The 13,113-nt window shown below is 35.9% G+C and overlaps 2 protein-coding genes across 2 annotated transcripts in view; one reads left to right on the top strand and one right to left on the bottom strand.

Moving 5' to 3' along the window:
• LOC129791799 (uncharacterized) overlaps nt 1-10,695 on the bottom strand; it is a 59,498-nt gene extending 48,803 nt beyond the window's left edge. The window contains exon 1 of the mRNA XM_055830324.1: nt 10,391-10,695. The gene's annotated coding sequence lies outside the window, so the exon portion shown is untranslated. The remainder of the gene's footprint in view (nt 1-10,390) is intronic.
• The window catches only part of LOC129791903 (probable hydroxyacid-oxoacid transhydrogenase, mitochondrial), a 294,221-nt gene that overhangs the window by 83,691 nt on the left and 197,417 nt on the right, over nt 1-13,113 (top strand). The gene's annotated exons all lie outside the window — the stretch shown is intronic.

Genomic DNA, 13,113 nt, shown 5'->3' with positions numbered 1-13,113 from the left:
GTGGGGGTGAGAAATCGTGACCTGGGAATAATTAAAACTTTTTTAATTTTTCCCTTTAAGCCACAAAAAATTCTCTCTTTGCTCCTGAAGGGTTTACGATGGTTTTTTTGCGACTTTAACCACCTCAATCAAAAAATTTTTTCCAGGAATGCTGATGAAGGGTAAATGGGGTGGTCGTGATTTTGCGAAAAATTCTTCTCATAAATTCACCAACGAATTTTTACCTTTAATCCCCACACGAAAATGCTTCGCGGAATAAAACAGACGGTGGAAAATTAAATTTTTCCACGAGGGAAAAATCCTTTCCCAGGGGCGTGTGGGGTTCGAGGTGGTTGTGTCGGGTGAAAATTGCAATTTCGCGAATTTCATTTTGCAAAATAATATTTGATTATTTCACCCCCAGAAAATGGCAGAACAGCGCAAAAATTTTCTTTTATCAAAATTATATGCAAAGCACGGATGCATTTTTTTCACCCTGTGAAAGCTACAATGCTAAATTATACATAGGAGGGGCTTTAAACATAGCAGGAGCAGCAACGAAAAAAGCTAACATGTCTGTTTTTCTTGATGGAAGTGAAAATATTTCAGGATGTTTTTCCTGACAGCTCAGGACTTTTTACTACCTACATGGTGCTTCCAAATAGAAAACAAAGAAGTGATTTCCATAAAGGATTATGGAATGTCAGTCTTGCACAAGATTAGGAGGTAACAACACATTATTTTGCAGGGGGATGATGAATTTTGTATACATGTGCAGCACCCCTTAAATGCTCTGCCTTAAACCTCAAACGGGGTGTGGAAGAAAAAGCAACTTAATGTGATTAAAGGAATTATTTTCAGCATTTATCACCCACTTTTCATGTTTCTCTCGTCGCTTATGTGCGCCCTTGTAGTGCTGATAAATGGATTTCTGTTTTCTATCTGAGTGACAAATTAATTAGTGAGAGCACTTGGAAAAATATATGCTGAATAAAAAAATCCTACACGTTTTGCATTTGGTATCTCTCACTTTTCACCGAGAGAGGTGAAGTAGAAAAATAAATTGATTTGCTCACAGAGAAATAATTGAAATTTCCTCACTTTGAAAAGCTTTTCAAGGAGCTTTTCAATTTATGCGGAGCTTTTAAAATGGGAAAATAGTAAAATGCATTAATTTGACGTTGAAAATATCGCGATATAGGAAGACATTCAAGAGGCTTTTAAAGCTCCAATAGAGAGCTTTTTAAAGATAATTCAGGAAGAAAGTCCTTAGAATTTTCATTTTGTTTTTCATTAATCGTGTGTACACTGAAACTTTTATTCATTCATCATGTCAAAAGCACTCCCATTGAGGAGACAACACAATTGACGGAAGCGTCAAAGCTTCTAGGAGAAGGAATACAATTTTCCCTCCACTTTCCCTCATGGTGGAAAAGGTTTATCGAGCGTTGACAGTGTGCTTCCTTTTTGGCTTGGAAAAAAAGGGGATAAATAATTCTGGGTGTTCTGTGGGTGGAGATTTTCCGCAATCTGAGGGTGTGAAAAAAAAGTACTTTAGCCGAGGAAGTAAAAGGAATAGATAAAATGCGAAAAGCTCCGGAGACCAAGACAATTAATTCAAATTTAATGATAATGCCTTGTGCCCACCCTGTCCCACGGGAGCTCCGCATGGCTCTTGTTTCATGAAGTCATTTACGAGAGTGTCACAATTACGGCGACACGAAAAGCACATGGCCATACTTCTCATATTCACAAATATGGAAGTATTCTCCGTCACCCATTGTGTGGGGGACGGTCCGATGGGTGTTTATAGCATGTTGTGCATGGAGTCCTTTTGAATTATCCCACCTCCGCATATAGGGGAGAGCGGGGTTAAAAAAGTCACTTAAGGGTTTAGAAAAAGCTCAAAATATCATATTTCCCAAATGGATAAAGCGAAATGTTTAGCTCATTTCTTTAGGAAATTTACTGCCCTATAACTCTTTCTCAGATCATTTTGTTCTATCTAGCTAGGAAATATCATATTTTAGGCTTTTTCTAAACCCTTAAGTGACTTTATTAGCCCCGCCCTCCCCTACTGAATAAATAGTGGAGGAGTTGCTGTCCAACTTGTGTGTGTGTGCTAACATCTCCGTGTTTGATGAGGGGCGCAAATACTGCCTATTCCCACCCACATTCCCACCCCCTTGCAGTGCACCATCTAAAATATGAGATTCTAATCTACTCTTTACCTACCCTACACCCACCCACACTATACGTAACAACTAACTTGGGCATTACGTGCCAACATGAGAGGAAAATTTTCATTTTGGTGTCTCAAAATTGAAACCTGAGAATTATTTAACCTTTCTCGAAGGTAGACATGCCATTAACTTTGCCGCACAAGAGAGTGGAAATTTTATACGTTTAATAATTTTGCGATAACAGGCACGATTTAGTCGAATAATTAAGGAAAACCATTGCATGACTTTGGAGATTCAATGGAGATTATTTACTTTCTCACCATTTTAATTTCAAATTTACCTCTGGGATTGGGACAATTCTCAAACTTTCAATGGGAATATTGTTCCCATGGGACTGTCGGCAACAGATTAAAGGAACACCAAAGGGATACTAAAGGGTTCAGCAACAAGCAAAATACAAAAGGATTAATTAGGAAACTCAACCGACTGAAGTAGGAATGTTACGTAAAGGTACAAGAGGTATCGATGTGTGTTTTAGCTGTTTGAAATTTCTCTCTTTTTGAATGTAAATTAAATTGTTAATATTTAATAGTTTACAAATGTTTTTAAGGATCTTTTGACATTTTATTTTTTTTTTTTTTAAGTTTCTGCTGTATAGCTTTTGATGTACTTTTTCTAACATTGGATTATGTTTATAAACATTTTCTCGTTTAAAAATCCTCCTTTCATTTTTTTGTTGAAATTTTCAGGTTGAAAAAAAAATTTCCCTTAAGAAATAACTTAAAGTGATCTCTAACACTAAAACACTCAAACACTCTCTCCCCGGCCTTCGCAATTGTAAAGAAAAACATCAAGGGGTGTTTATCTGGCGAATATTTTGGTGTTTTACACGAATCGTCCGAATATTTCAGAATATTTAACTTCACATGAACATCTTTTGCTAAAATCCGAAAAATGTAAAACCGAAAAATATTGAAAACGTATTTAGGAATTTTTGGTTTAATTTAAGACTTTTTTGGGTTAATTTTAAAACTTTTCGGTTTAACCTGCTGGCCGCCAAGACCTTGGAGCTTCCTTAGAGCGCCAAGGTGGGGTCGTTGAACGACCCCAAGAAGGAAGTCGATTTTCTCATAAACTATAAAACCGGGAACTGTCGGGTCACTACCTTTAGACTCCTTATATAGTCCTCTTGCCCCTTGCATCACAAATTCGCCACCCGGAAACACGCAGAAGAAGATATTAGGGAAAAACATTTTTCACTCATTTTTCACACTTTCTTCGTGAGAAATTTGCCACGAAGTTGACCGCAACTGCTATTTTTTTTCACTACTTCCCCACATTCCCCTCACTTCCCGCGCCGTGATAAATGGCAATATTTCTCGAATATTCTTTATTGTTTTGCACATTTATATGCTTCTAATTATGTTTTATGTTGTTTATGTTACTTATTCGCGATAATTCTGACACTGAGATGGTAAAGCTGAGAAAGTAAACACAACCCTTCAACCCCCTTCAACCATATGATTTATGATGTGACTAACTTCATTCTAAGAAATTTTCCGCAGCATGGCCGTTACACGAATTTTTGAATTCCCTTCTTCTACATTTTCCTTAATAACTTTTCTTGTGGTGGACGGATTGAGCTGAAATTTTTACACAACCTCCTCAGATAACCAAAGAACTTATTTCCAAAAGATGGGAATGGTATCTTTTATATTTATTAAGTTATAGCACGAAATATAGAGCTGGGGTCGTTCAACGACCCCGCTTGGCGGCCTAGAGGTTAATTTAAGTGTTTTTATGCTTGAATTTAATATTTTTAGGCTTAGACTTATAATTTAATTTTCTAGGAAAATCATCCGATTATTAGCGAATAATCCAAATAATTCCGAAGATTCAATTAATTTCGTCCAGATAAATCCCCCTTGAAAAACCCAATATAGACGTTCTTATAGATATTTTTGGAAAAATCTTCAAAAGATTTTCTTGATTGCATTTTTCTTCATTATTTCATACAAAAAAAAACGAATAAACTCCTTCAAAGAAGAATTTTCAAGTTAATTTTTGAGATTAATAATTATTTTCATTGAGAATTTCGCACGTATTAATAAAAAATTTCCCCTTCATCCCCTATATAGCTCCCAACCCTCTCCCAATTTTCCCTGCAAAGTCCCTTCAATCCCCCCTGCAAAAAAAGTGTGAATTGTATACGATAATGCCACAGATGTAATGTTTCGCTCAATGAGAATTTATTGGGATCGAAGTCCTCTCTAATTAGCGATGTGCAGAGCCACCCTCACAGCTCCATATGAATAAATTATTTCCCACAAATGAACGATCAATTAATAATTGAGTGCATTCATTCCAATTTTCAATCACATCCCACGCTTTTCCATAATATTCTTTTCCCAACACCAGTCTGGCGCGCATTTTCAATTAACTACCCTGTATGGTACTCCATAAAGCACTCCCCCACACCTCCTCGATTTCTCTTTCCCACCACCCCAACACGTCACATTTTGAATATACAATATGCGGAAATATGTATGCAGAATGGGTTCCTAATCAGTTTTTTATTGCTTCCCCGGAATGTGGGAGAAAGGAGAGCTCTTCTGGGAAAAAAGACAAATGGTCACGAACTTTTAGGGCATGGGGTGATGGGACAGCTTTTTTGGAGAAGGGTCATAGTTTTATATATCCTTTTTTTGCTTTTTTTCTGGCTGCTGCTGGAAGACTACACATGGTGGCACAGACTGTAAATAACACAAAAATGATTTTTATGTTCCAACCCACACCCTCTTGTTTATTCTTTTGCCGTGTGCTTGAATAAGTTGCAAATATTTTATGTGTTTCGGGTACAGGAGGTCATTCGTTTGTCATTGTGAGGATCACCATTTTGGGAGGCACATGTGAGAGCTTTTGGGGGCGTAATAAATGTATGTATAAATATGTAGAGCCGGAGAAAGCTCACTGTGTCGCACTCTAAAGTGATACATTATCGTAAATAGGGAAGAGATGGAAAGATCTTTCGGGAGCTCAACTTCCAACCAAAAACAGGGGCGGGGATGGGGTAAATCTCCTCTTTTGGAGCTTAAGCTCCATCTTATTAGGTGAATTACCATCATTTGGGATTGCCAATACTGATGGCATCTCACTGCTATATACAACCACCACCCTCCCCCAATGGATGGGGATGTGTTTGTGCTTAAAAGCTCAATTTCCGAGTAGTTTATGTTCTCTCTGTGTCTCCCCTCAGCCCCCATATTTGGAGACTCTCAACTTCCACCCAAAATAGACCATGGCTCAATAACAATAAAAAATATTGCGGTTCAGGGACCGCTCTCTGGGGGAGATAGTGCGGGAAATATGAAAAACATTTTATTCACACAATGCTCCATCTCCCCAGCCCTCGTGACGGCTCTAGAAAGGAATTTGTAGATAGTAGTGGACAGAGATTTTCATAGAGAAAGAGAGAAACATTGCCTGAATACAACCCCTCAAATGGTTCGAGGTTTTTCACAATTTCCATGAGATAAAATTATTCCCCCATGAAGGGACATTCATGCAAATTGTCTAGGAATTGTCCCACTTGCCAATTCACCAAGACACACAAGAGTGAATTTATCTGATTTAGCAATGTGGAATATATAGTATTTTGCAACTAGTACGGCGTCACTTCCTCTTCTTCTTTTTTTTTCTCCCTCGCTCCCCAACTGAAAGCATTTTATATTTGAGAGCGCACAATTTAATTCAGCGAAAAGCTCATGGTAGACTCTATGGCAAAATACGAAAGAGAGAAAAGAAGCACCGGGAGCTTCCGTTTCAAAAGGCAGATTATGGTGCATAGTTGTCATCTGTGTCGACATGGTGGGTACAAAATGAGACAGAGGGGGGTGGAAAATGAATTGCATCTTGAATTTCCTGTAGCAATTTGAAAGCAATGAATACATAATGCTGAGGGGAGAACAATTGGAGAGTTAAGAACCTCTAGGAATTCCTCAAGACTTGAATACCCGCAGAATGTCGATTTCTCATTCCCTGAATAACTATATTTTATTTAACAGCTGGTGCAAGAGAATAGAACTATTTTACTTTTCACTTGAGACAGAATTTGGCTCATGGAAAATTTTTGATTATTCGTTTTTGGCATAGAACAAGTTCGCATAATTTTATGAAAGTTTTCCAGAAATTTTTAGTTCGAGAAAAAAAATCATTTTGGTAGGAAAATTAAAAGTTTCACACAAATATGTTAATAAATTATTCGATGTCGAATTTTAACGTGAGATTGTAATAAGCAGAAAAGCAATAAGTTGGTAATATTAATAAATTGGTCGAATTATAATTGATAAAAATAATGTTTCATTATTTATAATCATCGGAATATAGTATTTTCACCATTTTCACTGGTCAAATGAAATGTATTTTATTGACCATTTTATTTCTGTAATAAATTATTCGGTAGGTATGTGAATTTGTATATAATTAGGGGAGGACAGGGTAATTTGGCCACTTTTTCACATTATTTTGTAGGAAATTTACCGGCTTACAATTTCCCCGTATAACACCATTCTCTATCTCGAAGAGAAATGGTTGAATTTTCCATTTCTCTAAACTTTTGCAAAAGTAGCTAAATTACCCCCCGAACGGGTAATTTGGTCACTTGATTTTCTGGGCAAAACAAAAGCCTTTCTTTCTTAATCATCATTTTGGATGATATTATATTGATTTGTGATTGGGTTCCACTTAATTGATCATAATGAACATTATTGAGATTATTAAAAAAAGATATTTTTGAAATAAATAAACGAAGAACTTTTCAATTGAAATAAAACTAATATTCACGATTTATCACCTTAATGTTTTTGTAAATTAGTGTGTCTGGCGTAAAGTTTAGAAGATAAAAAGGAGTTTTCTCCGTCCGGTTCTGGCGCTCACCGGACAGAGAAAACTCCTTTTTATCTTCTTAATGTTTTTGATTTACATCAGTTAAAATTTTACGAAAATAATCCTTAATACATTACTTTTTCAAAACAACACTAGTTGACTAATTTTCTTATAAATCCGAGTGACGTTGTGTTTAACCTAATAAAATCCTTCTAATGGCCAGAAACTATCAGCGAAAGCTACAAAAACTTGATCATGAGAAGCTCAAAGATGTTATCCAGGCTGTGAGGACTGGAAGGAAATCAAAACCACAGCAAGGCATTTTGGTGTTCCACGAACAACTCTCCGGCGATATTTCCAAGGGAATCAAGACGCTCCAAACGCTTCCCTCACTGTACAAAAATACAGGAAAAAAACTGGGTTTACTAAACAGCAAGAAGACGCATTTGAAGATTACATGAAGATATGCTCTCGGTACTATTATGGACTACATCCAAGAGAAGTTCAAATTCATTGGGCTAAGAAACTGAATATTCCTGTGGAGAAATGGATTTTCTAGCATTTACCAAGATATTGCATTAATGACTTTGCCAAAGTGGCCAAATTACCCCATCCTCCCCTATGTAATAATAATATAATAAAAACAAAAAATAAAGCAAATAATTACGCAGAAAAAATAAAATTATTAAACAATTAATTTCATATTTCTATAAACATTGAGCATAAACTTCTCATGAAAATTTTATAGAATAGTTTCATGTCATTGTTATATGTTCCACATCGGAGCTTTAAGAGAGCTTTTATAGAGTTGGACTTTATAGAGCTTCACTACGAGACTCCATGTGTAATTTTTAACTTTATTATCCACCTACCGCCACTTTGACTGCTCACAGCACCCACATAATCACTAATTGCAATGTTTGTGGAGCTGCCCCAACATTTATTTTAATTGTTTGTATTTTAATTTGATACAATTGATTGCACATATACGCGAAATTAGTGCTATGCAACCCCATGCTGTGGGAAATGTCCCTCTGGGGGTCAATGGGGTCAATGGATGAGAAATGCACCCGCACAAATGAATTTTTGGGGGGAAAATTAGCAAAATATTCTCACCAATAGACAAATTATGAGAGGCAGATTATGCAATATGCCAATAAATGCATTTAATTTCCTTTGTTGTGCATTGAAGCGAAATTAAAATCAAAATTAACAAATTGAACGAAAATTTTAGAGCGATTTTTGAACAATTTTGGTGGGAAAACTCGTGAGTTTGGACTTTAATTTTCACACAGAGAAATATCCAATAAGGGGCAGTGAATGGCATAATCTTGAAGGGTGTCGAAATTCGATTTATTTCTCAGGTGTGTCAGGAGTGACGAAGAAAATCAATAGCATCGAACTGTGTGAGATCCAATTAAGTTCATCAATTTATGGACGCCTCATGGAGATGTATCGAGTATTTATTATCTCACACAGAGAAATTTTCTCACACCTGAGGTCCTGCCTTAATTTTCCGGCTTCCGAAGCTCACGATAGTCAGGGAGGGGGAAGGTTTCCTAATCAAACTTGATTGGATTCCAACGAAAAAGCAACTTTTATCCCAATTTTCTCGTCACTTTTTTTTCTTTTTCTTCAGCAACAATGCGTTAGATGAACTTTTCATGTAGCGCACATGAGGCGATTTTTTCTATGCTCTGCTGCGTCCCATAAATTAGGAATCAATTGGCAAAAATACCGAGAAAAGCCATAAAATCGCAAAAAGTTCGAATTACAACATTGGAGAATATTAATTGCAACATCCCGCATATAGAAACATTTTCCCAGGAAAATGGGCAGAGCATTTATTTTCGACATAATTTTAGTGTTTTATTGCATGCTATTTATGTGGCGGGGTGGGAGGTACGAAGTTGCTCTAAAGTGGGAAAGTTTTAAAATAATTCACATGGGAGGAAAAAGCTTAGGATCTCATATAAATTTTCCTTTACACACTTTGAACTTTTTACCGTATATTTTACATCCCACTTAGAGGGAGCTTTTTTTTACTGACCCTCCACACCATTCACATACATATCTACATAATTTTGTGGAGTTTTGTGAGTCACAATGGGATTTTAATTAAATAATATAATGCCCAATAAAAGGATATAAAATGAATTAATTTTGTGAAAAGAAGGAAATAAATTTTTCCTTATTAAATTCTTTATTTTTTTTAATCATTAAGAACTTATTTAAAGATTCTTTTCTTCGCGAAAATTTGTTAAGAATTTTAGAATTGTTTTTCTTCTTTGAATGCACAAAAATGTTATAAAAAGTATTATAAATCGAATAGATTCGGTTAAAGAGAGCTTTTTAATCTTTTTACGGAATTTCAAAGAATTTTTCTTCAGAATTTATTTTTCTAGACTTGAAGCCCGACTTTGTGAAAATTAATAAAAAAAAAATCCTGAGCATATCTAAGTTAATTCCTTTAAAAATTCAGCAGAAATTCCATCAACCATTGAATTCTCTTTTTTAAAACCCTTCTACGTATGAAATTCATATGCTAGCGTGCATTCCCCTTTTCATGCGAGACGGAAAAAGGAAATTCTCAAATGAATGCAATTTAAAATTTAATGGAAAATGGAAAACCACGGCGGAAGGGTGTGTTCGTGTATAGGTAGAGCCTCCTTTTAAATCTGTAATGTTTCAAAAAAAAAAAAAGAACTTGGGAATAGCCGTTGCGGATGAAGAGGCACCCCCAAAACCCATGAAGGGAAGAAAATAAAAACAAAACATGGAGAGAAAAAAGTAAAAAGAATTCAGTGGGAAATGAGGTTTTCACTTTGGTGACACATTTAATTATAATTGTGACACTTGAAGGGTGGAAGATAAATAACCGCCACATTCAGCGTCTGCTCCGACAAAATTAATCCCATCGAAGTCAGTGAATCGTGCAAATTTTGCCCTCTGGCTGCCCACAATTCCCCATTCGCCTTTTTCCCATCGACAGCTTTCCGTCTGCATCATGCGCCCATTGTATTAAGCTCGCACCAGCAGCGGCGATGAGGAGCTAAAAGGCCCCACCAGCCACTTCCCCCGAAACTTCCCAAACTTCCCAAAACTTCCCCGAATTTTACAGGGAAATTGTTCAAACCGAGGTTTTTGAAAAGGGGCACAGCAGGAGGGTTGGGAAACCCCTTTTCTTGCCGATTCTTGATGAAATGGTGTAATTGAAATTTATCGACTCACAATTAAATTGTCGAAAATCAGATTAAGAGTAAAATTACGATGCTCACCAACTGGGTGAAACCAGACAAATTTTATCCACCAATAAAATTAAATTGATGTGAAATACGACTTACCCGGCAAATGGATACGCTTCAGGCGTTACAGAACAAAAAAAGCACGAAATTCAGTCAATTTTTATGCTGCGAAATCTCTCGCACAATTTACACCCACACACCTGTCGCAAGAATACCAAAAAAATCCTCAGCCAATTTTCTTTTCTTGCAATTGAGAAACCCCCCGGAAAAGAAATCTCTTTGCACTTTTGCGGGAGATTTTCTCTCAATGAGATTTTTCTCAGGACAAGCAAAAAAAAAGTCACTCCGTATGGCGGAAAGTGCAAAAGGGTACACCCGTTCAACACACAAAGCACTCACAGACTGTTTCTGTGCAGAAGGATTTTCCGGTAGGATTTCCAAGCGAAGCGGAAAAATCCACCACAGTGCCATTGCGCAGGATTCACTTCCCCTCACGTCGTGGAATTTCTCCTTGCAATTGATGGTGAGAGCCTGGAAGGACATATATATATATTCCGCTTTTCCTCGATGTCATTTCAATCATTTTCCTCTTTCTTTCCTCTAAAAGAGAATTTCTGAGACAATGTTCGCACACAGTACGAGGTGCACAATAGCTCTCAGTGGGGTCCTCGAGAGTGTAAACTTGTGTATGAAGAAACGATGAGTAATCTCAACACAAGATCGCTCCTCACCTAATCCTCCAATTTCATTTTCTCTATTGGAATAGCATCGTCTGACAAGCCTTATCGCATGTGTTTATTCATTGTGATTTATCCACAAGAGCTTTTGGAGCTTTTACCCCTTGATAGTGAAATAAATTTTCACGGAAAATTGCTTTCAATGCACTCAAGGAAATCAAAATTCCATTGAAAATTGTTTTGTGTTAACCCAGATATGTTTAGGAATTTTCTTTAATAGCGAAAACTCACTTTAAAATTATTTAGAAAAGTCAATTTTTAATAAAAAAAAAAATCTCGAAATTTCCCGTTAAAAGTATTAATTCAGATTAAATTCTTTTTCTTCTAAGAACCGAATAATGAAGAAAATTGTCCATAATTTCAGTTGGAAAACATTGACATGATTGGTGCAAAACTAAATGAATTAAAAAATAGTTTCGGGAAAATAAAGCGAAAATAATCATGATTTTCCATTTATCCTTTCCCATAGAAATAAAACTTTGGAAGCTTTTCAATTTTAATAAAATATTATTCCACCGAAACTATTTCCCCGTACCCCATCCTCTGAAACTCGAATTTAAATCCTAACTGCACTCAAAATATTCCAAATGTCCATGAGATATAATATTATGAAATTGTGAAAACGGTAAATGGTGGGGCTTTCCCGGAGCTTTTGCACAAGTTTTCCCCCCTAAAGCTTATGCCATAAATAATAAAATTGAGAACGCGTTTCTCCTTTACTCTGCAATATTTTAATATTAAAAAAAACTTCTTAGGTGAGTTTTCATGAAGCAATAAAAACAAGAAAAATGTGAATTTTCCCGTGTTTTTAGCAAGTAGTTTTAAGCGGGATGACTATTCTTTCGAATTTTCTCAACTTCCATAAAATTTTATTAACTACAAACGACGCAACAAAGTAGATTAAATTGAATTTCTATTAATATTTCAATGCTAACGGATGGGCGTAATGAGTTTCTTTTTGTTTCCTTCATCTTTAAGCTCTCCTTCTCATCTCTTTTGCTAATTTATACAGCTTTTCCTGAATTTATGGTTACAATATTTTCTCATTTAGTCATCCGCACCAAAAAGTTGCTAAATATCAGGCCAAAAGCACTTATAGTTGCCTCCTCTTTTGAAAATTCTTCTCTAGGTTGTTTACAAGCAATTGGATGCTCGAGCATCTCTCACACTCCGTCACATCAATCACTTTCTCGCACTGATTGATTCCAAATCAAGGGGAGAATAACTCATATTTTGACTGTATGTTGTATGTACTTTAATGAAAAGTATGGCAAATTGTGTTAGAAATGGAGAGATAATAAAGTTTAACCGTTTGAATGTGTTGAGTTTAGAAGTATTGAAAAAAAAAAGAATATTTGGGAAGGATCAAAAAGAAATTCTTCATGCAGCACTCTTGAAACATACATCATACAACACAATCAATAATTATCTTTAGTTACACGTACAGCCTTCTTACAGCATCACGAAATATCTATAAAGCATATGCAGTTAGCTTTTTTCATGAAACGTGTGTGCATGCAGCTTCATTAATGCATTAATGCTATTTCCATAAATATATATTTTAATTTAATAAATCATCATACATTTTTCATTAACATTTGGAGGATCGAGGTTTCTAACCTCAAAAGTTTTACCCTCATTTTCTCTTAAAAGAAAATGTTTTTCCAAGTTTTCTTTCGACGATCTTGAAGTAATGGAACTTCCATACACAGATGTAGAAATTATCACGTTATTTTTTTTTAAAGAGATTTTATTCTGTGACAATTGAAAAATATCCAATTTTTGGCCATTTTGGCCAGTAAAATTCTCCAAGGCTTAATCATGCTTGAAATTTCTGTAAAGCATCCATGCAATTTTCTACAATCTCATTCAAACACCGGTGAAGCATGCACAAAGTAGCTCTAAGTAAATGCAGTATGTATGCAGCATACTTGCAGCATATACAGCTTGCATGTAAGGGTTAATCACTTTATTCCCACATGCAATAGCTGTGATTTTTTGAAACAAACTCTTACGAGCTAATGAGGAAATTCTGCTCATTCTCTCGCAAATTTGCAAATAGTCTCTCGCAGATTTTCATGTGAA

This window comes from Lutzomyia longipalpis, chromosome 3 (genome assembly GCF_024334085.1).
Source record: "Lutzomyia longipalpis isolate SR_M1_2022 chromosome 3, ASM2433408v1".
Taxonomy (NCBI): Eukaryota; Metazoa; Arthropoda; class Insecta; order Diptera; family Psychodidae; genus Lutzomyia; species Lutzomyia longipalpis.
Note: the sequence above shows the minus strand (reverse complement) of the source record. Positions and strands in the feature narration are given on the sequence as shown.